Below are 27998 nucleotides of genomic sequence, written 5' to 3' on the forward strand. Positions count from 1 at the left end.
CTTTAACTCCCCCTCCCGCCCCCCTCCCCCACCCCGGCAGCAACACTTCTCCCCGATACTACATCCCATTTAGTACACACTTAGGATACCCTTCAACTGTAGTATAGCAACCATCCCGTTGTGCAAGAGGAACAACTAGTAACACAAATAAAACAAAACATACACATCAGAGGTCTCAGACGGCTATCCCCGTCCCAGACCAGTTTATTGGTCCATCACTCGTCTTATTCGCATTGCAGCCAAGGAGACCATAGCTTCTCAAACATTTTAACATTCCCCCTTCTTTCATACACTCCCCGTTCCAGCTGAAGAATACATTTCACCCTTTTAATGTACTCTCCCCTGGTCGGGGGGTCTTTTTTAATCCAGGATCTGGCGATTAGCTTTCTTGCCGCATATAGCAGCCTAGCAATGACAATTTTCATAGTATTTTCCACCCCAAGCTCCTCAACATATCCCAATAGGCATATCACTGGTTCCCTGGGGAGGACACACCCATATGTTCTTCCTATCTTGTGGATAACCTGAGTCCAAAAGGAGACCAGTCTCGGACAAGACCACATCATGTGAAAAATACCTGCGTCAGATCCCTGACACCTTGGACACTCCGAATTCCTTTTCAACCCCATTTTAAACATCAGTAAAGGAGACCTATATACCCGGTGAATCACGTATAGGTGAGACAGTCTGGCTGGTTCGCTCATGGAAAGTTTAGGGATATACTCTAAGATACTCTCCCACACCTCCTCCGTTATCGGCCCAACTTCCTCCTCCCATTTAGATTTAGTTTTAATTGGGTAGTCTAAAAGAAAGGTATGTAGTATATCTTTATACGTGCCAGAAATGATCCCTTTAGTGCTTCCTCTGCCCTTACACACATACTCCAGTACCAGGTCAGTCTGTATGGCCACACTTTGTTTAGCCGCTTGGGCTGCAATCGCATGTTTTAATTGTCTGTAGTGGAGCCAGCCGGACGCCGGTAACTGAAACTCACTCTGTAACTGCGGGAACGACTTCACAATTCCTCCGTCCAATATCTGATGCATGTATATCACACCCTTGCGTCTCCACTCCTCAATATTCCCCATTTTCTGAATCTCCGGGAGATTACTATTATCCCAGATAGGTGTAAACTTAGTTAACCGGGTCACCCCTCTCACCCTTTTCAGCCTATCCCAGGTCTTATTTATAAGTGCCATTTGTAGGAGATGTTCTACCCAGGAGCCCCACCGCACCATCCTCTAGTCCCATTACCAATGGACTTCTACCCACTATGTATTCCAGTACTTCTTTAATGCCCCCATCTTTCTCTCGATCAGACCAACCCCTGAGGTGTTGACATTGCGCCGCTATATAATACAATTCCGGATTTGGGATTGCTAGACCCCCCCTCATCCTTCGGCCTTTGTAAAGTCTCTAATCGCACCCTAGGCTGCTTTTTACCCCACACCAGGTCCCTAAACAGCGAGTTTATCCCTTTAAATCTTTTCCTTGAAATACAAACAGGGGCATTGTGCAGTATGTATAGGAGTTTAGGCATTACTACCATCTTTAGCAAATTAACCCTTCCAACAACTGACAAATGTAGCTTGTTCCAGGCATCCACCTTGGCTCTCAATTTTTTAAGGAGAGGCCATAAGTTCACCTGTATGTATTTTTCTACTGGCAGAGATATCTGGATACCTAGATATTTAAATTCGTCCACATTCTTCAATTTGTTAGCCCCAGTATCCTCATTTGTCCAGGCTACTTCCCCATCCACTTTAAAGAGGCTCGATTTAGACCAATTAATGGTCAGTCCCGAAACTTCTCCAAATTTCTCTATTATCTGCATGGCATGATCCAATGAGGCTGATGGATCCCCCAAGAAAAGTAATAAATCGTCAGCATAAAGAGCTATTTTCTCCTCTTAATGCCCATACTTAAATCCATGGATCTCCTTTGTTTTCCTAATGGCCGCCGCCAGAGGCTCTATTGCAATAGCAAATAGGAGCGGCGATAGTGGGCAGCCCTGCCTCGTTCCCCGGTGCAACTCAAACGCTGAGGAGGTCATACCGTGAACTCTAACTTTAGCAGTAGGCCTATTATACAACAGCTGCACCCACTTTACAAACCTTGGGCCAAAACCCATATGCTGCAACACTTTCCACAGATACCCCCACTCAACACTATCGAACGCTTTCTGGGCATCTAGCGAAGCGATCACCCTCCGGCCAGGGTTGTCAGGCGGCAACTGTAGATTAAGGTACAATCTCCTGATATTAGCAGCTGTTGACCTATTGGCCATGAACCCTGATTGGTCCATATGGATTAGGTTAGATATAACTCCAGTCAGCCGGTTTGACAACACCTTAGCCAGAAGCTTCACGTCCGCTGTTAATAACGAGATGGGTCTATATGAGTCTGGAAGCCTCGGATTTTTATCCTCCTTAGGAATTACTACTATTATTGCTTCTCTCATAGATTCAGGCAATACACCCTCCCCCCTCCGCCACCTCAAAGACTTTCAATAGTTTGGGTAATAGGATTTCTTCTAACTGGTTATAAATTTCAACTGGTAGCCCGTCTGCTCCCGGTGCCTTGTCATTGCTCATGCCATGCAGAGCGCCCTCCAGTTCATCAATAGTAATAGGTGACTCCAGTTTCTCTATCCGCCACAGACAACACCGGAAGCTCACCTCGCTCAAGAAATGAGTCCACCTCTTCCACCCTCATCTCTCCAATAGAAGAATATAGCGTGCGATAGAAATCTTTAAAGACCCCAAGGATCTCCTCAACCTCAGTGACCTGTGTCCCCTCCACCGTGTCCATACCATGCACAAATGAACTACTCCTTTGAGCTGCAGCTATGACCGATAATAGATGACCAACTTTTTCCCCCTCCTCATAAAAATGCAATTTTTGGAATGCCTGCTTCCTTACCGCCTTCTCCAAAAGCATCTTATTAACCTGTTCATGCGCCTGCCTAAGATTTTGCTTCGCGTCCGTAGTAGTACTCCGGATTGCTTCCAGCTCTGCCTTATCGAAGGCCTCCAGGCTATCTTTCTCATCCTGCCTCGTCTGTGTTTTACGTTTACAGATATCCCTGAACAGGAACCCCCTGAGGTATGCCTTCATCGCATCCCATACCACCAGCGGACCAGTGCTACCCTCGTTGTGGATAAAGAAATCCCCAAGATCCCGTTCTATATTCCCCATATTAATATGACGGATCCATGCTGGATGAAGCTTCCACTCTCCCCTCCTTCCCCCTGTCAGGGTCCCCCGTCGTATGGATACTAGAATTGGGCTATGATCTGAAATCACTCTTGTCAGATATTGCACGTCGCTTATCATTGCATCCATCAGATCACTAGCTAGAGCCATGTCAATGCGGGACAGAGTGTTATGTGAAGCCGAATAACAAGAGAAGCAGGATACCCTCCCATTCCTCACTCGCCAGGCATCCACCATTCCAAGTTCCCCAATAAGAGTGCCAAACGAAGTCATACAACTATCCTGGATACCTGGAGGTCTACTACTCCTATCCCAGTACAGGTCTATCACATTATTGAAGTCCCCCACCAGTAAAAAAGGGATTACTCCCCCCTTCTCAGAGAACTCCCTTATCTCCCTTAGTTTGGTGCACTTATATGGAGGTGGTATATATATTGCAGCTATACACATGAGTCTGCCAGCCTGCAGTCACTTTAAAATACTGCTAGTGGCTCCTCACTCATATAACAGCGGCATATCCCTATATTGGGCTGTAGGACTCTGTTGCTGACATGCGTAACCGCAAGGGTGATAAAGCTTCCCAGGCGTCCTCTACGGACCTGTACTATGCTTGTACCACCTGTGGACGCTCGTTTTCTAATGACCGAAGCTATCCACTATGCCGGGGCTGCGATGCCCCTACTACCGTGTCACAACAGACCCCGTTGCCGGACCAGGATGCTGTGCAGTCTCTGGATTCTGCTCCGGCCACCGGCCAGGCAGCACCCCCGTCTGATGACGTAATGCCTGTATGGGCTTCTAATGTCTAAAAGGTTAGATGACCTTGCCGCTCAGATATCCCAGCCGTCCTCCGGCTCCCACAGCCTTCCCCCGGCCCAGCTCCCTCAGAGGAGCCCGCCTGCTTCGTCTGGTCCCTCTTCCCCAGAACGTATAAAGGCTGTTTCCAAAAGGCGCCATTGCAACCTCTACGCCTCTTCCGACTCGGACGATGGTCAGTCTGACCGAGGTTCCGTGACCTTTAGTAGTCACGATTCTCAAGACTCTGACTCTGATTCAGATGTCCTTTCTGAGTCTAGGCATATAGAAGACTCACTAATTTCGGCTGTCAATCAGTCTGTCGATTTCTGATCAGCCTCCTGACCCGACTTCTCAGTCGGCAATCAAACGGGCCAAGAAGCCTCCTAAATCCTTTGCTCAGGATCCGGTTTTTCGGCAAATTATATCTAAACGGTGGGATCACCCTGATAGAAGGTTTAATAAAAAACCCTTCTCTTTATTCGCTTATCCCTTTTTCTCTGAAATGGTTAAGCCCTAGTCAGTACCCCCCGTTGTGGATCCGCCAGTATCCAGACTGGCTAAACACACGGTCATGTCTGTTTCAGACAACGTGTCTCTCAAGGACTCGTCAGACCGCGCAGTTGATGCTGCGGTCAAATCTATTTTCCAGGCTTCGGGCTTCTCTCTTCGCCCCCTGTTTGCCTTAACATGGGTCGCGAGAGCTATGTGGGTGTGGAGCAAGAACCTACGCAGGATGCTTCGCTCTTGTAATATTTCCCCGGCGGCTTTTGAGATCCTTGATTTGTTCTCTCTAGCCTCTAATTATTTTCTTCACGGCTCCCTAGATGCAGCTAGTTTGTCAGCCCTATCGGCGGCCAATGCTGTCTTTGCCCGCAGAGTCCTTTTGTCTAAAAATATGGAATGCGGACAGTGCCTCCAAGAAATCCCTGTCCACACTTCCCTTCCATGGCCTGCGTCTGTTTGGAGTATCCCTGGACAAACTCATATCTGAGACGACGGGTGGTAAAAGTACCATTCTACCTCAAAAGCGGCCTGTATCCAGGAATTTTAAAAAATCTCCTTGGCCCAGGCAGTCCTTTCGGCCTGCCCCCCAAAAACCATCAGCCCAAGGATCGTCCCAACGCTCAGATCGAGGATCCGGTCCCTCAAGGGGCTCTTCTTGGCGTTCCCACTCCAAGCAACCTAACCCAAAGGACCTCGCTCTGTACAGGCCCCCTCAACATGACGCCAGGTATCCCTCAGATCCGACTCCTGTTGGAGGGCTGCTTCTGCTTTTTCGGGATATCTGGCTAGACCACACTCACGATGCTTGGGTTCGAGAAATCGTCACCTCAGGTTACAAGATCTATTTTCATTCCCTGCCGGCCAAAAGGTTTCTGCGTTCTCGTCTTCCAAAGTCCAAAACGCAAAGCCAGGCCTTATTTCAGGCCATAGCCTCTTTACAGAAGGCAAATGTTATCATTCCAGTGCCCCTGGAACAGCGCGGCAAAGGTTTCTATTCAAACCTTTTTGTCGTTCCCAAAAAAGATGGCTCTGTCTGCCCTATCTTGGACCTCAAACGGCTGAACAAATTTGTACAGATTCGAACTTTCCTGATGGAATCGTTGAGAGCAGTGCTAGCCGCCATGGAACCTGGAGAATTCCTAGCTTCCATAGACGTTCAAGATGCTTATTTACACATTCCCATATGTGTCTCTCATCAACTGTTCCTTCACTTTGCTGTAGGACACCGTCATTTCCAATTCAGGGCCCTCCCCTTTGGGCTGGCCACTGCGCCTCGGGTCTTCACAAAGGTCATGGCGGCTGTCATGTCCATTTTACACCCCAAAGGCATCCAGGTCCTTCCCTATTTGGATGACCTTCTTGTCAAACTGAGCTCTCCAAGTTTGCTCAAAGCGTGCAGATTTACCTAGACACGCTGTCAAGGCTAGAGTGGCTTATCAACTTCAACAAGTCATCCCTCATTCCTCATCAGCGCATCACCTTTTTAGGTATGCTGATGGACACTGCTCAGTCCCGTTTTTTTCTTCTAGAGGACAAGAGTCTTCCCTGATCCGGGCCGCCCAATCCCTCCGCTCTCGCCGTCACACATCCCTTCGGAATGGAATGAGAGTGTTAGGCAAGATGGTGGCGGTCATAGAAGTCGTGTCCTTTGCCCAATTCCATCTGCGCCCTCTACAACTGGATCTTCTATCCTCCTGGGACAAGAATCAAGCTTCCCTGGACTGGTCAGTCCGCCCATCTCTGTCTGCGCTCAGCTCCCTCGTCTGGTGGACTCAAGCCTCATCCCTATCTCAAGGGAAGTCCTTCCGCCCGGTCCACTGGCAAGCAGTCACGACGGATGCCAGCCTGATAGGCTGGGGGGTGGTGTTTCTCCACCACACTGTTCACGGATGCTGGCCTCCTTCCGAGCGCTCCCTGCACATCAATGTTCTGGAGATCAGAGCCATGTATTTGGCCCTTCAGAATTTTCAACCCTTACTATTGGGCCTCCCTGTTCGGATCCAGTCAGACCATGCCGTGGCTTACATCAACCGTCAGGGAGGAACTCGCAGCAGGTCAGCGATGAAAGAAGTATCCAGGATTCTTCTTTGGCCAGAGATGCACATTCCCATTATTTCAGCTGTCCATATTCTGGGGGTAGACAACTGGGCCGCAGACTTTCTCAGCAGGCAAGGTCTAGCGGCAGGGGAATGGTCCCTCCACGACAAAGTGTTCCATCAGATCACTCTTCGTTCGGGACTCACAGATGTGGACCTCCATGGTTTCTCGGATGAACACCAAAATACATCCCTTCATATCCCGGTCGAGAGACCCGCTAGCGCTCGGCTCCGAAGCTCTAGTCTTTCCGTGTTTGCAGTTTCGCCTACCCTACATCTTCCCTCAGTTTCCTCTCATTCCGAGAGTAATCAAGAAAATCAAAGCGGAGGGAATCCCGGTGATCCTCATGGCCCCGGACTGGCCCAGGAGAGCCTGGTACCCGGAGCTTCTCCAACTGCTCGGCCACACTCCCTGGCGTCTTCCCGACCGCCTGGATCTTCTGTCGCAAGGTCCAATATTCCACCAGAATACAGCACAGCTGCATTTGACGGCGTGGCGCTTGAATCCTTGATTCTAGCAAAATCAGGTCTTTCTTCTAAGGTAGTTCATACCATGCTTAATGCTCGGAAGCCCTCTTCCGCCAGTATCTACCACAGGACCTGGAAGACCTATATTTTCTGGTGTGACTGTCATAATTGGTCGCCCCTTACCTTTTCAATCCCTAATGTTCTTGCCTTTCTGCAAGACGGTCTGGACTCGGGTCTAGCTCTCAGTACCCTTAACCCCTTCAGCCCCCAGCCTATTTTGACCCTAAAGACCAGGCCATTTTTTGCAATTTTGACCACTGTCACTTTGAGGTTATAACTCTGGAACGCTTCAACGGATCCCGGTGATTCTGAGATTGTTTTTTCATGACATATTGGGCTTCATGTTAATGGTAAATTTATGCCAATATTTTTTGTTTCTTTGTGAAAAAAATGGAAATTTTGCGAAAATTTTGAAAATTTTGTAATTTTCAAACTTTTAATTTTTATGCTCGTAAACCAGCGAGACATATGACACAAAAAAAATTACATTTCCCACATGTCTACTTTACATCAGCACAATTTTGGAAAAAAAAAAATTTTTATAAGGAAGTTATAGGGGTTCAAAGTTTATAAGCAATTTCTCATTTTTACAATAACATTTTCAAAGCCACTTTTTTTAGGGACCACATCACATTTGAATTGATTTTGAGGGGCCTACATGAAAGAAAACACCCAAAAGTGAACCATTCCAAAAACGGCACCCCTCAGGCTACTCAAAACCACATTCAATAAGGTTATTAACCCTTCAGGTGTTTCACAGGACCTAAAGCAATGTGGAAGGAAAAAATGAACATTTTACTTTTTGCTACAAAAATGCAAATTTAGCCTCAAATATTGAATTTTCACAACGGTAGCAGGATTAAATGGACCCTAACATTTGTTGTGCAATTTCATCCGAGCATACCGATACCTCATATGTGGCGGAAAACCACTGTTTGGGCGCACGGCAAGGCTACGAAGGGAAGGCACGTCATTTGACTTTTTGAACGGAAAATTAGATGAAATTGTTGCCGCACAATGTTGCGTTTGGAGAGCCTCTGATGTGCCGAAACAGTGGAAAATCCCCACATGTGACCCCATTTTGGAAACTAGACCCCCCCAAGGCATAAATATAGATGGGCAATGAGCACTTATGACCCTCATGTGCTTCACACATTGAGCCGAAAAAACAAAAAAGTACTTTTTTTTTTCCCACAAAAATGTTATTTTGGGCTCAATTTTTTAATTTTTACATGGGGAACAGGATAAAATAGACCCTAAAATTTGTTGTGAAATTTGTCCTGAGTAAGCCGATACTTCATATATGGCGAAAAAACACTGTTTGGGCGCACAGCATTCGTATGGAATGAGCGATGTATTTTATCAGGGACCTGGTATGTCAATTTTATATTTGTGTTTGTGTAGGTTTTGTCAAGTCGCCGTCTTTGTCATGTAGTGTGCCTCAGGTCACCGTCTTTGTTGTGTAGTGTGTGTCAGGTCACCGTCTTTGTCGTGTGAATCAGGTCACAGTCTTTGTATATTGTGTGGCAGGTCACAGTCTTGAGGCTATGTGCCCACGGGAGCTTGCTTCTGTGGAATTTGCAGTGGAAAACCTGCGGATTTATCTGGATTTTCTAGATAATTCCGCAGGTTTTACCATGTACAGACACTCCCCATTAACATGTGCTATGTCCTATGGGACATGGGGAATGTCTGTGTCCACTATGCGGCTGCGGAACATGCTGCGGATGTCCCGCAGCCGCACGTAATTGAATGGCAATTCTTCCTGCGGAATTACCTGTGGAATCCCCGGCCCTCCGCTATGGAGATATAGGCCGGGAGATCCGCAGGTATGGCCGCATGTTTCCCGCAGCTTTTTCGCTGGAATCTTGCAGCTAAAAATAGCTGCGAATGCCGGCGGGCAGCTGCGGGAAATTTCCGGCCGTACCTGCGAATATATCCAAAGGTACGTGCTCCCGTGGGCACATAGCCTTAGGGTGCTTTACACGCTGCAACATCGCTAGCGATCTCATTAGCTTTGTAACACGCCAGATCGCGCATGCAATCTGCCGAGATCGCATGTGCGATCTGGCGTGTTGCATCGCTAGCGATGTCCCAGCGTGTAAAGCAGCCTTTTGTCGTGTAGTGTGCCTCAGGAATTTTAGGTTGGCATATATCAATTTAGTACCCGGACGAATGATAGACTTTGAAGCAGTCACTCATACAAAGTCCGGGTTTGTCGGGACAAGTATCGCATTGATACTTGCTTTCCCGCCTCACCCCTTTTTTATAGCACACCCGACACCTTTTCTGCGTTGTTCCTCTTCCGGTGGTTTGTGGTACCTCACCAGGAAAATGTTGCCCTGGTACCACACTGGAACCTTCAGTTCTAGAGGTAGTAGGAACTGCTGCTGCTTCTTCTTCTCCTCCTCTTCCAAAGATCATGGTCTTGATTACTACCTCCTGGAACTGAAGGAAGGTGTTGGTCTGACCTGCACATCATGAAAGCACGAAAGCATTGTATAGTGCCATCTGCACGATGTGCACAGCCAGCTTTTTGTACCACACCTTAACCTTCCGCATGGCATTATAGGGTTGGAGGACTTGATCAGAAAGATCAACTCCTCCCATATATTTGTTGTACGCCAAGCCACAGTCCGGTTTGTGAACCTGTGCTGACGTACCTCGAACATTGGTTGCAGAGGTGCCGGGACCATGTATTGTGGTTAAGAAAAGGACATCCCTTTTGTCCTTGAACTTAACTACAACCATGTTGTCGCTACATTGGGCTCTGCTCTCACCTTTTTGGAGCAGCTGCCCAATTAGCGTAACAGGGAGGCCCTTCTGGTTTTTCCGGATCGTACCGCAAGCTGCGGTACCTCTGGAAGAGAGGGATTGGAAAAGTGGGATGCTTGAATAGAAATTATCAACATACAGATGATAACCTTTATCAAGCAGTGGGTGGATCAAACTCCACACAATTTTCCCACTCACCCCCAGAGTAGGTGGGCATTCTGGGGGTTGGATCTGCGTGTCCTTGCCTTCGTAAACACTAAAGCTGTGAGTGTACCCTGAGGTACTCTCGCACAGCTTGTAGAGTTTAATGCCGTACCTTGCCCTTTTACTGGGCAAGTACTGGCGGAACTTCAGTCTCCCCTTGAAGTGGATGAGGGACTCATCCACACAAATTTCCCTCTGCGGAACGTACACTTCAGCAAACTTTTTGCTAAAGTGTTCGATGACCGGACAAATTTTGAACAGTCTGTCAAAATTCGGGTCATCTCGGGGAAGACACTCCAAATTGTCCCTAAAATGCAAAAATCTGTGGATAGCCTCAAACTGTTTGCGGGCCATAATCATACCAAACACTGGAGTGTTGTATAAAACATCAACACTCCAATATTGGCGAAGTTCAGGCTTCTTCACTAACCCCATGTGAAGAGCCAGACCCCAGTACTTCATCATTTCTACTGAATCCGTTGGGGTCCAGCTAGAATATGATGAGCGAGGTTTTTCGGCCAAAAATTGTTGGGCATAAAGATTTGTTTGCACCACCATGAGACTAACGAACTCTTCAGAGAAATAGACTTTGAAAAATTCTATTTCTCTAAGGTTGTTAGTATCAAACTGGATTCCTGATTGGGGAGTAAAATCAGGAATCCGAGGTGCAAAATTTTCAGGGACTGGGGTCCACTCCCGATCACTAGTGCTAGGTTGGGGGTCACTAGCACTAGTGCTGGGCTGGGCATCACTCACACTGGGCGCCGGGTCTTCTCCACTGGGCGCCGGGTCTTCTCCACTGGGCGCCGGGTCTTCTCCACTGGGCGCCGGACGATTCTTTCTACGACGTCTTCTTGGTGGTTCCTCGGCACTGGAGGAGGAAGAGGACTGGGCCGAACAAAGGAATGTGGGGTCATCTCCTTCGCTATCAGTCTCGGAGGCAACAATGGCATATTCCTCCTTGGCTGAATACAGCCTCCGAGATTGGGAAGACTGGGACATCTTATGTGTGGTGTGTGTATGTGTGCAAAAAAAACTTTATTCAAATGTAGAAGTGTGTGTGTGTCTATGAACAGGAAAAGACCTAAAAAAAAAAAAAAAAAAAAAAGTTTACACGAGCACCTGCAATTGACACTAAGCCCAGAGTCACACGTGTGAGAGTTTCGCATCGCATCACCTTGCACAGCCGCCGGCTCCTTGGTAAGAAGCGTGCAGCAGCATGTATTTGTACACGGCTGCACACTCCTGCCCGGGAAGCGGGCGGCCGTGCAAGGTGATGCGATGCGAGACTCTGCCATCGCCCTTACGTGTTGGCACTGAGCTGACCTTTAAAAAAAAAAACAACTCATAAAAACTGATGTCAATCAGAACGCAAAAAGGAAGGGGGGAGGAGATGGCATGGACAAAAAAAAGTCCTGGCCAAAGTACGGACACTGATCAATGATGTGTATCACTGATCAGTGACTCGGCGGCTGCAGGCTGCTCGCTCACCAGGTAGATAATCGCTTGCTTTTGGGATTTTTTTTTATTCAACGCACACAAAAAAACCCCCCAAAAAACAGTGAGCGATTATGTGCGTGATGAGTGCTAGATGGGGGGATGGAGGAAAGGGGGGGGGGTGGATTGGGGAAAGGGGGAAAGGGGGGGGGAAAGCTAGAATCACTACTCACTCAGCAGCAGGAGTGATTGGAGCAGATCATCCAGGCAGCAGATTGTGAGCCAGAACATGGGGGCAGCGGTGGATTGGGGGCGGGTGGAGGGAGCAAGGGGGTCGGCAGCAGAGATGGATGGGGGAGGGGAAGCAGGCACTGGCCTGCGATTACAGGCAGTCAGCGGAGTGGGGCAGCGGCGCGGTGGCAGTGATGGAGCGGTGGCAGTGATGGAGCGGGGGCAGCAGCAGAGCGGTGCGGGGGCAGCGGCGGAGCGTGGGCAGCGGCAGAATGGCGATGGAGCCTGGGGAGCGGCGATGGAGCGGGGGCAGCAGTGGGGCAGCGGCAGAGCAGCGATGGAGCAGGGGCAGCGGCGATAGAGCGGTGTGGGGGCAGCGGCGGGGTGGTGGTGGGGGGTCGGCAGCAGAGATGGATGGGGGAGGGGAAGCAGGCACTGGCCTGCGATTACAGGCAGTCAACGGAGCGGGGCAGCGGCGGAGCGGTGCGGGGGCAGCGGCGGAGCGGTGGCAGTGTTGGAGCGGGGGGCAGCAGCGGAGCGGTGATCGAGCCTGGGCTGCGGCTGAGCGGTGCGGGGGCCGCGATGGAGCCTAGGCAGCGGCGGAGCGGCGATCGAGCCTGGGCAGCGGCTGAGCAGTGCGGGGGCCGCGATGGAGCGTGGGCAGCGGCGGAGCGGCGATCGAGCCTGGGCAGCGGCTGAGCGGTGCGGGGGCCGCGATGGAGCGTGGGCAGCGGCGGAGCAGCGATCGAGCCTGGGCAGCGGCTGAGCAGTGTGGGGGCCGCGATGGAGCGTGGGCAGCGGCGGAGCGGCGATCGAGCCTGGGCAGCGGCTGAGCGGTGCGGGGGCCGCGATGGAGCGTGGGCAGCGGCGGAGCGGCGATCGAGCCTGGGCAGCGGCTGAGTGGTGCGGGGGCCGCGATCGAGCCTGGGCTGCGGCTGAGCGGTGCGGGGGCCACGATGGAGCGTGGGCAGCGGCGGAGCGGCGATCGAGCCTGGGCAGCGATGGAGCGTGGGCAGCGGAGGAGCAGCGATGGAGCGTGGGCAGCGGCGATGGAGCGGTGCGGGAGCAGCGATGGAGCGTGGGCAGAGGTGGTGCGGGGTCAGTGATGGAGCGTGGACAGCGGCGGGGCGGTGCGTGGGTGGGGGGAACAGCAGTGGATGAGTTGGGCAGCAGTAGATGGGGGGCGGGGTAGCAATACTTACAGAGAATCGCAGGCTGGCTCGGCGAGGATCAAGGCGGCAGGCACGGCGAGGATCAAGGCGGCAGGCACGGCGAGGATCACGGCGGCAGGCACGGCGAGGATCACGGCAGGCACGGCGAGGATCACGGCGGCAGGCACGGCGAGGATCACGGCGGCAGGATCGCTCTCCTCAGCTTCCACGGATGTAATGAACCTGAGGTCAGCGGTCACCGGCAGTTCACCGGAAGCCGATTCACGGTGATTGGAGGGTTCAAGCACGAGGACGATCCCTCCAATCAGAGCTGGGGGGGTTGAAACAAAGGTCAGCCAATGAGCAGTGCTAGAGAAACACCAATCAGGGCTGGATTGCAATGTTTCAGCTATGTTTATTAGCTGAAACATTACAATGCCTGTGATTGGCTCATTTGTCACAAATCAGCCAGTCACAGGCACCGTAGGTCCGGGGTGGAGAAACCACGCCTCGGGAGGTCAAGCAGAGGTCCCCTCCTTCTAGAATATGGTGGAAAATTCCACCGATTGCTATTACCGGGACCATAGTGCCGCGATTCCGCCATGACGGATGTATCCGTCATGGGTCTTTAAGTACCAGGGCACCATGACGGCTAGATCCGTCCAAGGTCGTGAAGGGGTTAAAGGACAAGTTTCTGCCTTGTCAGTATTTTTCCAGAAGCGGCTGGCTTCTCGCCCTCAGGTCCGTACCTCTTTAAGGGGTGGCGCATTTGGTCCCTCCTTATCGCCACCCCTTAGATCCCTGGGATCTGAATCTGGTTCTCGAACCTCTGAGAGAAATCTCTCTTCAACCACTGTCCTGGAAGGTTGCCTTTTTAGTCACCATTACCTCTATCAGGCGAGTGTCCGAACTGGCGGCCCTTTCCTGTCGCTCACCTTACCTGATATTCCATCATAAGGTGGTCCTTCGGCCTTCCCCCGCCTTTCTTCCGAAGGTCGTATCTTCTTTCCACTTACACGAGGACATTGTTGCCGTCATTCTGCCCGGTCCCGGTCCACAACCTTTTTGAAAAAGCCCTTCACACTCTAGATCTCGTCAGGGCTCTGCGGATCTACATCTCCAGAACAGCGCCGTTGCGCAAGTCCAATGCCCTTTTTGTCCTCTCACAAGGACACAAAAAGGGCAATCCGACTTCTAAATCCACGATTTCTCGATTGGATTAGGACTGCCATCTGTGAGGCTTACAAAACACGAGGTGTTGTTCCTCCTCAATCTGTGCGGGCCCACTCTACGCGAGCAGTGGGTGCTTCCTGGGCTAGCCGTCATCAGGCTTCGGCGGCCCAACTTTACAAGGCTGCTACCTGGTCCAGTGTGCACACGTTTACAAAATTCTACAGCGTGCTTACGCTTGCCTCCTCGGATGCTGCTCTTGGAAGACAAGTCCTTCAGGCGGCAGTGGCCCATTTATAAGTGGCCACTGCTCGTTTTTTTTTTTTTTGACAGTGTTTTGATGTGTTCACTGCAGTTGCAGTCGTTAGTCAGCTCTTAGTCTGATGTTATACACTGTTAATAGTTCAGTTCCCACCCAGGGACTGCTTTGGGACGTCCCACTGTCTGTGTCCCCCAATGAAAAGGCGAGAAAGGAAATGACATTTTTTTTGTGTACTCGCCGTAAAATGTCTTCCTTGGAGCCTTTCATTGGGGGACACAGCTCCCACCCTTGTGGTTTTGGTTGTCCTTCTCCTACTGCTTTTACACCAAACTGAGCTAGTTTCCTGCCTAGCTAGGGTATATGCTGTGGGGGGAGGAGCTAACACTTTTGCAAATCTAGTGTCACGCCTCCCCTGGAGACACCATAATACCCACTGTCTGTGTCCCCCAATGAAAGGCTCAAAGGAAGACCTTTTTACGGTGAGTACACAAAAATGTCATTTTATTAGCAGTAATGCAATGCCAAACTATCCTTATATTGAGTGCCACTGGATATGCATTTGTAGTTATGTTGTATTTTTTTGGTTGGTGCCTGTTCACACTTATTGAAGCTGCTGGTTAGTTTTCTAATATAGTTGTAGTGTATTTGTTCTGAGCTAGCACTCGCCTCATAGCCAGGGTGTGTCAACCATCTTATTTAGCCAGGAACCTATCTGCCCAGACAAGCAGATTATTATTCGCACACAAAGACATTTTAGAAGCCCGAACCAGGTGTTTTTTGTTTTGTTTTTTTTTTTGTTTTTTTTTTTATTCCGGTTGGACCCGCCGATCTTGGATATCTGCAAGTTCACCCATCACTTATGTTCACTAACATGAATGTAGGAAAAGAAACAGAAGTACAGGTAGCTTTTGGGATTTTAACTAACTAAAAAGCTTTTTTATAAGTGATAATTTCTCCTATTGGGAAGAAAACAAAATCCTAATGATAATTGTAAATTCTAAAACCTTTTGAAGAGTGACCTCTTCCTCATCAGCCATTTATGTTTGATGTGTTGGTATATTGACTTGTATTTCAATTGTATGTTTTTATTTCAGCCAAAGCTTGGTGACTACATCTTTGAGAAGAGAGAACAGCTACACTGAGAGAAGGTAAATGGACAATGCCATTTTAGGCTATAATCTGACAGGATTGGAATGAATAAACGCTGAAAATAACTAATGGTTCACAAAAAGAGAACATATATCTAGCCATTTTAGTGATTTGCAACTTGTGGTGGAAAAAACTAACACTTTACTACAGTACAGACTTAATTATTATTACTAATTTTTTAATTGGATAATGTAATTATCCAAATTCGTTGTATTTTTCAGCATGCCTTCCAGTATCATTAAAGGATGTCGTTCTGGTAAAGGGCCTACAGAGGAAGGGGTTATACTTCATGTATTTTCAAAGAATAAAGAAGCCATTTTAGATTGGCTGAGAAATATGCCACAGGATTTTTGCAATGTAGATCAACTTGCAGAAACGGTGCTTGCTGGAAAAAAACACGATCGGTTCCGTGTTTGCTCAAAATGCTTCTCAACTCATAATTATATACTGTATTTGGTGGGGGCCATAGAAAGCTGTGTAAAGGAGCTTTGCCAAATATTTTTGAAGTTCGACCTTCTGACCCAACACCTGTAGAATGGCCACCATTCAAACTGAAGAGAGTAGAGGGTAATCCAGGCTCTTCACTATTTTGCTAATATTGTGGACAAAAAAAAACAGACTAATACCAAATATTCGCTCCATTGCTGTCTGTATACTTCAATAGTGACAAAAATGATTTTTGCTCTCAGACCAATTCAAAATGGGGGCGGTATCAAAAGGCAGCCCAAGTGAGAATGAGTTATATAAACAAATCAATACAATGTGATTCATTATATGATCCATCGATTTGTGCACTAGCATCAAAAATGGAAATAAGCAGTGAACAGCACACTCCATCTGAACTTTTCAACTTGTCAGAATTGCCACACGAATCCCAAGAAGATATTTTGTCTACACGAACAAATGTTGGGAATGACGCAGAGTCGGGTACCCAGATAGAGACAAAACCTTATTCTACAATTCCAGTTACTTTTGAAAGAAGACGCGAAAGTCAGTATTCAGACCGCAGCGAGTAATAAAGAACTAAGCAGCTGTCTCGTAAAAGATGAAATGGAATCTTCATCTCTCCCCACAGATTATGCAGAACCATCGTTGGAAAGTGACGACAATGATGACTCATCCTTTAACATTGAACTTGAAGAGAAGACTCTACCACCAATTGACATGACAAACCATTCAATCACATCTCGACCAAGAGAGAAATTTCTAGTTTTTGAGAGCTGCCTTGATTTGCTAATAAATAAAATTCCTTGTCAAAAATATAAATGTAAAAAAAATGTGTTGGTTCATACATTACAGTATATACTACTTGTGCCTCCCAGCATTGCGTAAAGCTTTGGGAGAGTTAGCTAAAAATTGGTAGGATGCCAGTTGGAAGCCTCAAACTTTCATAATCCATTCTTCTCTCCGGCACATCATTTCTGAAAATCCAAGTTCTTACATTTACTTGGGCTTCTGTCCATAGGTAAAGTGGCTCATTATAAAAACCAAACACTATCTTTTTCCTACAATACAATATCATTGGGAACAGGACCAAAGCAGCAATCTGGAGAAAATTGGCGATAACCGTCTGCTTAGCAGGAGATTGCCAGTGTGAGGGCCATGGCCCTAATTCTATATATTGTATTTATACTATGCTTAATGTACAAAGCAAGAACACTATTGGTTTTCACCTCGAGCAGCAAAAACTTGGGATCTCGTCTCTCATCACTCAACATGCGTAGGTGCCACAAGCTTCTATATACAGACTACTTGAACATGGATTGTAGATAAAAAATGTTATGCACCAACAGACATGTGGGCATTCAGAAGCAGGTAAAAGAACAGTTCCCCCTCGATCATACATCAGTTTGATTTATGGCATTTGGCCAAATCTGTGGGTAACAAAAGTGCAATTGCAAGTAAAAAAAAAAAAAAAAAATTGTTCTAAGCTGTCATCGTGTCTATTGTTAAATCACCTTTGGTGATGTGCAAAAACTTGTCAGGAGAATCCAGAACTACTAGTGGATAAGTGTAAATCCATGTTACATCATGTTGTCAATTTCCATGCAAGGGAAGGAGAAGAGGACAATTTATAGAGCACTTATGGCACTTTACCTAGTGAGAAGTCCTAATCGCACTCCACACAATGCACTGTGGGAAATCGTGTTGAATGAAAATCTTTTGAAAGACCTGTCACAGATCTCCTGCTTTTGCCATACTGGTGCTTTTGGAGATGTTTCATTCAGCAACATAAAAACACAGGCCAAAAAACCCCCATTTTCATATGGATGAAGTGCTCGCTCGGACTAAGTTGGCTGCATTGGATCACAACTATAATGTCCATCGTGTACATGTTTTGGTGACGAATTTCACACTTGGTAAATATACAGTTGGCACCCCAGAGTTCATTTTTGTTCAGCAAGGGCAGGAAATGGTGTATCCGAAAAACAGTGTATGAGCCCACCAATAATGACTTTGTTTTCCACATCATGGAGGATGTAAGAAACCGTTCTAGTAATCTAATTAGTCTCCTGGAGAATATTGCCACCTAAAATCTTGTAATGTGTGGACCTATATCTAACATGTATTATTCTTAGAGCCTCAAATACAAGGACTAACTGCAAACCAAAGACCTCTGGCAACCACACCATATTCATACCAAAATGCCAAATGTAGAGGACATGGTTCAAAAACAAGTCCAGACTTTCCTAATTTTGTTTTTTGTTTTCTTTAGTCTAAGGACAAATCAGGAATGGCTTCAATTAGTGGTTTTTGGTATCTGTGTTATCTACTTGCAACAGTTATCTTAACAACTTGTCAACATATTATTTTTTTTTTCTCATTCTTCAGTAAAGATTTACTGAATTATAAAAATGAAAAAAATTGTCTTGGTCAGTAAAGCCACCTTTAGGTTAGGGTAACATGAGTGTATGGCATCCGATTCGAAATGCTAATGAGCCTCTGCTCCCGCTCTGCTGCGAGCGTGAGTCGAGTGTCATGCAACTGTGATCCGATCTTATGATTGGATAACAGCTGCGGAGGAGAGGGAGAGAGTAATAACTCCATCTCCTCCATTGTCAGCCTGTGCGTATATCGCACTGCACTCAGATGTCTTTTGAGTGCAGTCCAATATTTCACTCGCACCTATAGACTTGTATGGGTGTGAGTGACACTTCTCTCACTGACACTCGCATGCTGTGATTGTTTTCTCGGTCTGATTAGGGCTGAGAACAAAATCGCAGATCAGAAGAGCCCCATAGAGGACATTGGTCCGAGTGTAATGCAATTTACAGTATTTATTGCATTCCACTCATCCTAAGTCTCATGATCTTTGGTGTTCTCTCTACTCATGCAACAGTCATAAAATGCTCTCATATCTTACCAACGTGGCCTTACTGTTAGGCAGTTGTACACAGTTCTTATAGCGTTTTTTTTTTTTATGCATTTCATAGTGCAGATTTGTCACAAAACTTCAAGCAAATCCTGATGCCAGCAAAGTCAATGAAAATCCTGAAGTCTCATGCATGTTTTGTGTTTTCCTAGCAGATTTGGTGCAGAAAATAATCTGAAGCATGTAAATTCTTTCAGTGTTTTTTCACTCATTGACTTCAATATGAAAACGAATGCAAAAACGCTAGTTTTGTGTGCTGCATTTTTTCTGACAAAGGATGCAGAAATTTCTCAAACCTAGTACTCAATCTGTGCACATACTCTTAAGGCCGCTTTACAAGCTGCAATATCGTGACCGATATCGCTAGCGTGGGTACCCGCCCCCATTGGTTGTGCGACACTGGCAAATCGCTGCCCGTGGCGCACATCGTGCGGACCCGTCACACTACTTACCTGCCTAGCGAATACATTCCTCAGCCTATTGAGATGCATTTTGTATTGTTTTTGAAATATATTTCCCTATAACAGTCATGGCGAACCTTTTACAGGCCGAGTGCCCAAACTGTAGCCCTAAACCCAATTTTTTTTCCGAAGTGCCAACCAATCCTATTATGTAAATAATTGATTGTAACCTTACCTTTGCTGTCTTCTCTTCAGCAGGGGGCATCACACTCATGCATGCTTACCACACATTGAAGCTGAGCCTCTCCCACTGCCCTTTCCAGACACAGCAGTTGGATTGATCTTTCTGGAAAAAATTGCAGCATATTAGACAGATTTTAGCCTGGAATGCAATCAGATGTCACCCTGTAATCCACATCTACATTTCAAAGTCTGAACATCTTGAAATCCCATAAAGACGTACGAGTTGCTCCCCTCCCCTTTCACTGTGTAGTTATGTCCCCCTTCCTGAGCCACTTCTTGGTAAACATGTCCCCCCATCCTGATATATATTTCCTACATTCTGGTATATTTGTCCCCATCATTGCCCCATCCTGGTAAATGTGCCCCATCCTGGTAAATGTACCCCATCCTGACATGTTCCCCCATGCTGGTAAATGTACCCCATCCTATCATTGCCCATCCTTGTAAATGTTCCCCCATCCCGGAATGTACCCCATTCCTGGTAAATGTCCTCCATCCTGGTAAATGTTCCCAATCCTGGTTAATTTACCCCCATCCAGGTAAATGTACCCCTTCCTAGCATGTACACCTTCTTGGTAAATGTACCCTATCGTGGCATGTTTCCTCCATCCTGGCATGCATGTTTCCTCCATCCTGGCATGCATGTTTCCTCCATCCAGGCATGCATGCTTTCCCCATCCTTTAATGCATGTCATCCCCCCCCCATGCTGGCATGTGTTCCCCCTCCCCCCCACCCCAGCCGCACACGAGTTATAGAAAAAAAAAAAGCAGCACACAACTTGGCTTCCTGCACACGCTCCACCGCTGCGCCGCTGGGTCCTCAGTTCCCACGCGGCCAGAAGACGTAATTACGCCGGCGCCGCTCGCTGACGCTCCTCCGTCTCATAGGCAACACACCTGCAGCCTGGGGGAGGAGGAGTGTCAGAGCGAGGAGAAATGTCTCCTCCGCTCCATCACAGCTTTGATCTGCCGGCGCGACTGCACCAGTAGATCAAGGCGGCAGGATCAGGCGACAGCACGCGTGCCAGCAGAGTGGGCTCTGCGTGCCACTGGTGGCACGCGTGCCATAGGTTCGCCATCACTGCCCTATAACATAATCTTGACAGCAGCAGCAATTGTACAGGCCTGTGTGGCTTTCATCGCGGGAATAAACCCTGTAGCCTTCCTCCAGGTAGCAGTGATGCTATGTTGATGCATACCTCAATATTTTTAATACATGGCTAAAATAGAGACATATTATGAAATTAAAATTTGTATTTTGATATGGGGAAGCATCACCTAAAGGATGAGTATTTACGATACACTGAAATGCAAAAAATTGCAGAACTTTCCCTTCAAAGGACACATCTGCCATGTCAGATTTGAAGATAAGTAGGTCCCCTTCTTGGTGACTTATCTCACAAGTGTGTGTTGTGTTTTGTGGCTTTTTTTTTTTTTTCAGTTTTATCTCTTTTGGTTTAGAGTGCAGACCTGATGCAGGACCTCTTCATATGCACAACACATCTCCTGCAGAAAATTAAGATACCTCAATGCAGATCCTCATATGACATCAGTTGTGTATCTTCTAAATACACCAGCATTGGTGTAGATCCTCAGCTGCTGTAGAACCTCTGAGTTCTCATGAGTGCTGCTGCAGAGAACTATAGCTCACACCCAGGGCTGTGGAGTCTGAGTTCATTTTGGTGGCGTCTGAGCCGGAGTCAGTATAAAATGGACCGACTCCGACTCCTAAAATATATAATAAATTGGGTACAGTAGTTCAATGCAGAATGTGCTGAATATTTTTTCATAGGAATTTGGCAAAGTTATGAAATGTCCTATAAATTTGCTGTTCTTTTCCTGATGTAAGGCTACCTACATTCACACACAGTTTTTGCTGCGTTTTTTGAGGATACGTTTTTCACCTGCAAAAATCAGATCAGCTTTTTAAAAAACCGCATCACCTGAAAGGTTTTTGAGCTCATAGATAATGTTTTCAATGGCAAAAGCAGATTAGAAAAACACCACACAAACTGACTGCTCATTCTTTGTGAGGATCCGTTTTGAGCCCAAAAAACGGATCCTCACAAAACTGTGTCTGAATGTCATATCTTGAAACCCATTGACTTTGCTGGGATGCTCAGTCATTGCACTTCACTGCAAAAAAAAACAAACATCCACAAAAATGCTGTGTGTGAATGTATGTAGCCTGAGGATCTAGGCTTTGTCTTAGCTGAGATAAGTCTGTGCTGCACTTGAGCACCAGTGAAGCTCCTCTATAGGCAAGGGTAAAAACTAAACGCACATAAAGAAGGAAGGCCGCACTCATCTAAGAATTGCTGGAGTGACCAGGAGAACAAGATTAAGGTCATTACGTCTTAAAGCATATTTAAACTTTCAATAAACTGTGCATAAATCAATAGTCCAGTATACTGTATGTTCTCTGTATGCTTGGTGCATGTTTTTTGGGGTGTTCTTTTTTTTTTTTTTTTTGAGCCCATGTACTTGTGTCGCCCAGGGTTATGGAGTACTCGATTCCAGGTGGTTTGCAATTGGGGAATGTCACTTTGGTGGCCGTTGCCCTGTTCAGTGCCCTGAGTGCTTTTTGAAAAGGGGTATATATTTACATGGAATTTAGGTTAATGTTTATACGTGACGCCACTTGCGGTGTTGCGACTACATATGTGGAGCTGCCGCTGAGGAATTTTACTACTGGGGCTAGTGATAATTGCAGCCTGGATGGTAGGCCCTCCGCAAGCAGGGCCCGGCCCCAGAAGATGGGTGATAAAATGGCCGGAGGAAGAATGTAGTCCACACAGAGATTTAGTGCAACTGGTCTTTACTCACTGCTGGTTGGTAGTAGCTGGATACCCAAGGCCGGCTGGTTTCACCTCCAGGTCCCCTTCGTCCCAGTGCCAGTTCAGCACTCTGCTACCTTCTTCCCCTGCACTTGTTCTCTGGTAAATGGGTCACCGTGGCATAGAGCAACTGGGGATTCCTGTCCAGTGGTTTGTCCACTCCTGTCCGCCTGACTGTAGCGTGAACCCTCTGGTCCTGTCCCCAGTTCTCCCTTTGCTACTGAGTTTTTGGATTTTTAGGGGTCAGTGAGGTCCTTGATGGTCCCCTCGCTGTGCAGGTCTTAACAGGTCGTTTGAAGCGCTTTCCTGTCCTAGGGTCCTATACCCCATCGGGGCGTAATTCCGGGAGCGCTCCACCGGCAACTACTCTCCTGGGTACTAGGTTACCGTCAACCTGGGACAGCTCGTGCCTTCACGTCCACCTTCACTCTCCTTCACACTCTACTCTGCTTTCACTGTCCACAGTCCACCCCTCCCACCTGGGCAACTAGTGGACTAGAGTGGCTCCACCTCTAGGCGCCCATCCATTGGTCTGACCCTAGCTTTGCACCATTGTATGGGGGATTGTTTGGGGGAAAACTGGGATTGCCTGTGTTTTTGATGTTACAGACGCCGGTATTCCGGGGCCTAGGGGGTAGGCCCTGCATCCTTGCGGGGGATGTAGAACCTTGTAGCACCTTGATGGTTTCAGGGGCGCTATGTACTTTTGGGAGGATAGATTCTCTCTCTATCTATATCTATATACACATACACGGAAAATACAGCAACAGGATTGATGAGGACTTGTGTAAAAGTGAAAACATCAACTTATTAGCTCTCTTATCAGTTTCTTTGTTCCTGGAGTATGATGTACAACAAACTTGCTCCCACCCTCCTCCCCTCTTCATAGACTGAAGCAATCTGATGTGAAACATTTAGTGAGCTGTACCTAAGAAAAGCCTGAGATTGGAAATTCAAAGTAAAGCTATCTAATGACCTATTTTACAAACTTTATATTTGTCATCTGTACTATTAATTTATGCAAAGTTTTGTTTTTATAAAAATGTACTACAAATTTTTTTCACTTAAATATAAGCAATATATGTCGGACTCTGTGCAAGGGAAATTGAGGAGTCTGAGTCGCAGGTTTGGCTTACAGATTCTACAGCCCTGCTCACACCTCCACCACTCTAATTCTTGGGGTACATATCACCTATTGTGATACATCATAATGGAAACCCATCGGTACTGCAGGGCTTTATAAACTACTTTGAAATAGTTCAACAACTAGAGCTGATGATTCTAATGATGCTACTTAGCAATAAGGAAGGGCAACACGAAATATGTAATTGGTGAACACAAAACCTCAAGTGAGACATCCGAAAATCAAGGAAAGCCATAATAGTTGAATGCCAGAAGAAATAAAAAAAAAAAAATTTTTGCAAAAATCTACAGAGTTTTATTATAGACATAGAGACAAATGACATTAAAAGATGAACAACACACAGCGACCAACTCAATCATTTGGAAACTTGGAAGCTCCCCTTTCTCTCTACTAATGTCATCCAGCCAGTGAAAAAATTCTTCTCATCAGTATCTTCTTCAATTTGAAAACGCCCTAAACATATCTGAGAATATTGTGTACATGAACAGCGTGGAAGCTATGATTAACCTGTTAATTCTATGATGGGTATTGAACAAACTAACTTGTGAGTTGGGCCATGCTCACATCACATTTTTGCCACACATCCGTGTTTCTATTGGGACTTCTATCTGAAGCTCTGAGAAACTGGGTTGTGGCTGATCTGACGACTTAGCCATTGACTTTAACCCCTTAACGATCGCGGGCAGTAAAATTACGTCCTAGCGGTCATAACGTTACTGCCCGCGGTCAGCCGGCAGCAGCATGCCGTGATCGGCGCACATCTCGACTGATTTTCACAGCTGAGATGTGTGCCTGCTAGGCACAAGCAGAATCGTTATCTGCTCGTGCCATTTATCCCCTGTAATGGCGCTGTCAATATGTGACCGCGCCATTATAAACGCGATCATGGCAAAGTTTTACTTACCGCCCGATACCGGAAGTCACGTGACATGATCACGTGACTTCCGGTGGTTGTCATGGTAAATCTGAAAATAAGGAGCGCTGATAGTGTAACACCAAAGTGATCGGTGGGGTATACCTGAGGAGAAATATATACTCACCTGGATCAGTTGTGATAGTCACAACCACTAATACGCATGAGATAATGGCGTCTGCTGCTGCCCCACGTGGATGAGCATACAAGATAGGGTAGAGAAGGGGTTAATGCCGCGCATCAGCCGAATGAAGATATAGAATGTTGATCAAGATAAGTATTCTTTTTTCATAGGTCTACGCGTTTCGAGGTAAAACCTCTTCCTCAGACCAGTACATCAACGAATTATGCTCGTAATCCAAGGCTCGACTGTGTGTGTGTGTGTGTGTGTACGTACACACACACATATATATATATATATATATATATATATATATATATATATATATATATATATATATATATATATATATATATATATATATATATATATATATATATATATAATATTATATAAATGTTTTCTTTATCGTTCCTTTTGGGAGACCCAGACCATGGGTGTTTAGCTTCTGCCTCCGGAGGACACACAAAGTACTACACTTAAAAGCTTATACACCCCCTGGTAGCCAGTCCTAGCCAGTTCATTGCTTTGTGTCAGGAGGCATACATCCACACATGCATTCTCATCTGATTTGTTTGACTTTTGGAAAGAGTTTGAAGAAAAGCGGGTCCATGTCTGGACTCCCGGCATGTCCCTTCTCACCCCACTGTGTCGGCGGTGTTAAGGTTGATTTACAAGGCTGCAGCCTTACATGCCGCGCTCCTTCACCATCCCTTCTGGGCTCTGGCTTGAAGTGGGATGCATCACTCTGCTCTGGGACATCCTGCATTCTGCATCTCTGCTGAGGTGCTGCGACTGGGGGACCGGGCTTCGGGATCTGGAGGGCACACAACACCGCGCTCAGCGGTCTGGTAAGCCACAGCTGGTCTCCGGTTGTGGACCTCTGTATATTCTCCCTGGGGTTCATTCTCTGCAAAGCCCCCACTCCAGCAGCATGTCTCACACAAGGAGCAAGGCTCCAAAGCTGCATGCACTGCATGTAAGCTCCTGCTGCCTGAGCCGAGCACCTATCCACATTGTGATGCCGGCTCTAACTTGGCGGTGCCACAGCCTGGAGTCTCACCCCCAGTGGTCTCTCAGGCTGCTGCTGCACCTGTGATTGAATCCCCGGCCTGGGTAGAGTCCTTTTCTAGGTCCATATCCCAGTCATTTGCTGAGTGCATGGGGCTGTTGTCCAGGACTTTGATGAATATGCATCAGCCCCCCTCACAGGGTGCCTCTAATACTCTTGATAGAGGACTCCTATCCTCTGACCTCCGTCCATCGGAGCTCACGGAGGATTCATCATCTGATCCCAGACCCCGTCCTTCTAAGAGAAGGCGCAGGGTTTCCTCCCCCTCCCCATCCCACGGCTCTGTCTCAAAAGCTGACTCGCAAGATGAGGAGGATGCCCTCACTGGGGGCTCGGAGGCTATGTATCCCCATCGATTTCTCTGAGGGTGACTCAGATCTTAGTGATTTGATTGCTTCTATTAATTCTGTGCTGGATCTCAATCCGCCAGTGTCAGAGGAGCAACTCTCTTTGGCAGAAAAACATCAGTTTACCTCGCCTAAGAGTGAAGAGTGTGTTCTTTAACCACTCCAGTTTTCAGACCGCTGTGACCAAACCCAGGGCCTGCCCTGACAAACGCTTTCCAAAGCGTGGTTCTGATGACCGGTTTCCATTTCCACCTGATGGTGGTCAAGGAGTGGTCTCACTCCCCAAAGGTAGACCCTCCGGTGTCTAGGCTCTCAGCCCGGACCGTTGTGTCGGTGGCTGATGGCACCTCACTTAAGGATTCCACTGACCGTCAGATTGACCTTCTGGCCAAATCTGTGTGTGAAGCTGCGGGTGCCGCGTTTTCCCCGACTTTTGCAGCAGTGTGGGCCCTCAAAGCCATCTCTGCTTCTCTAGAGGAGATGCATTCCCTCACCAAGGAATCTATGCCTGAGATGGTTACCTTAACTGCTCAGGCTTCAGCTTTTTCATCCTATGCCATGTCTGCCATGCTAGAGGCTGCTCACCGCACTGCGGTGGCTTCAGCTAATTCTCTTGTTATCCGCAGGATTTTGTGGCTTCGAGAGTGGAAGGCAGATGCTTCTTCCAAGAAGTTTCTTGCTGGGCTCCCTTTTGCTGGTTCACGGCTGTTTGGTGAACAGCTGGACGAAATCATTAAAGAAGCTACTGGCGGGAAGAGTACTTCCATGCCACAAATCAAGACCAGGAAACCCGCCCAGGGTAGGAATCAATCGAGGTTTCGTTCCTTTCGTTCCTCCAACTGGTCATCCTCTAAGCCTTCCGCCTCGTCCGCTAACTCAGCCAAGGATCAGAAATCCAACTGGCGCCCAAAAGCGCGTCCGCAGAAGACCGCAGGAGGTTCTGCCACTAAGGCAGCTTCCTCATGACTCTCGGCCCGCTCCAGCCACGTCCTTAGTCGGTGGCAGGCTCTCCCACTTTGGCGACGCTTGGTTAAAGCAAGTCTCCGATCAGTGGGTGAGAGACATCATATCTCACGGCTACAGGATAGAATTCTCTTCCAGCCCTCCAAACAGATTTTTTCTCTCAACTCCCCCCTGCTCCAAGGCCGCCGCCTTCTCGCAGGCCGTGGCGTCCTTGCAGGCAAACGGAGTGATTGTCCCAGTTCCCGCTCAGGAACGGTTCAGAGGTTTTTACTCAAATCTCTTCCTAGTTCCAAAAAAGGACGGTACCTTCCGGCCCATCCTGGATCTCAAGCTTCTCAACAAGCATGTCCGGGTGCGGCATTTTCGCATGGAGTCTCTGCGATCAGTCATTGCCTCTATGACCCAAGGGGAGTTCCTGGGGTCCATCGACATCAGAGATGCCTATCTACATGTGCCAATCGCAGTGTCACATCAGCGTTGGTTACGTTTTGCGATAGGAGAGGATAATTTTCAATTCGTGGCTCTCCCCTTCGGGTTAGCCACGGCCCCTCGGGTATTCACCAAGGTCATGGCGGCAGTGATTGCGGTCCTGCACCTCCCAGGGGTTAGCAGTGCTTTCTTATCTGGACGACCTTCTGGTCAAGGGTACATCCAGCGCAGACTGTCAGCGGAGTGTTTCGCTCACTCTCGCCACCCTAGCCCAATTCGGGTGGATTGTCAATCTTCCCAAATCCACTCTGACTCCGACCCAGAGTCTCACGTACCTAGGGATGCAGTTCGAGACTTTGCTGGCACTTGTGAAGTTGCCCTTAGACAAACAGCTGTCACTCCGGTTGGCGGTGCGCTCTCTCCTGAGGCCCCGCCGTTATACTCTCAGGCGTCTGATGCAGGTGCTGGGTCAAATGGTGGCCTCCATGGAGGCGGTTCCCTTTGCCCAGTTCCATCTGCGTCCTCTGCAGCTGGACATTCTCCGCTGTTGGGACAAGCGGCCTTCCTCCTTACAGAGGTTAGTGGCTCTGTCGCCATGGACCAGGAGCTCTCCTCAGTGGTGGCTTCGACCCCT

At 47.7% G+C, this 27998-nt stretch overlaps 1 protein-coding gene across 4 annotated transcripts in view; it reads left to right on the forward strand.

The window, feature by feature from the left end:
- Positions 1-27998, forward strand: part of TCP11L1 (t-complex 11 like 1) — a 310856-nt gene that overhangs the window by 34491 nt on the left and 248367 nt on the right. For 3 of the 4 annotated variants that reach the window (XM_075325606.1, XM_075325607.1, XM_075325605.1), the window contains one exon: positions 15467-15520. The exons of the other annotated variant lie outside the window; for it this stretch is intronic. The gene's annotated coding sequence lies outside the window, so the exon portion shown is untranslated. The remainder of the gene's footprint in view (positions 1-15466; positions 15521-27998) is intronic. 4 annotated transcript variants of the gene reach the window in all.

The sequence above is a fragment of the Anomaloglossus baeobatrachus genome, chromosome 10, assembly GCF_048569485.1.
Source record: "Anomaloglossus baeobatrachus isolate aAnoBae1 chromosome 10, aAnoBae1.hap1, whole genome shotgun sequence".
Classification (NCBI taxonomy): domain Eukaryota; kingdom Metazoa; phylum Chordata; class Amphibia; order Anura; family Aromobatidae; genus Anomaloglossus; species Anomaloglossus baeobatrachus.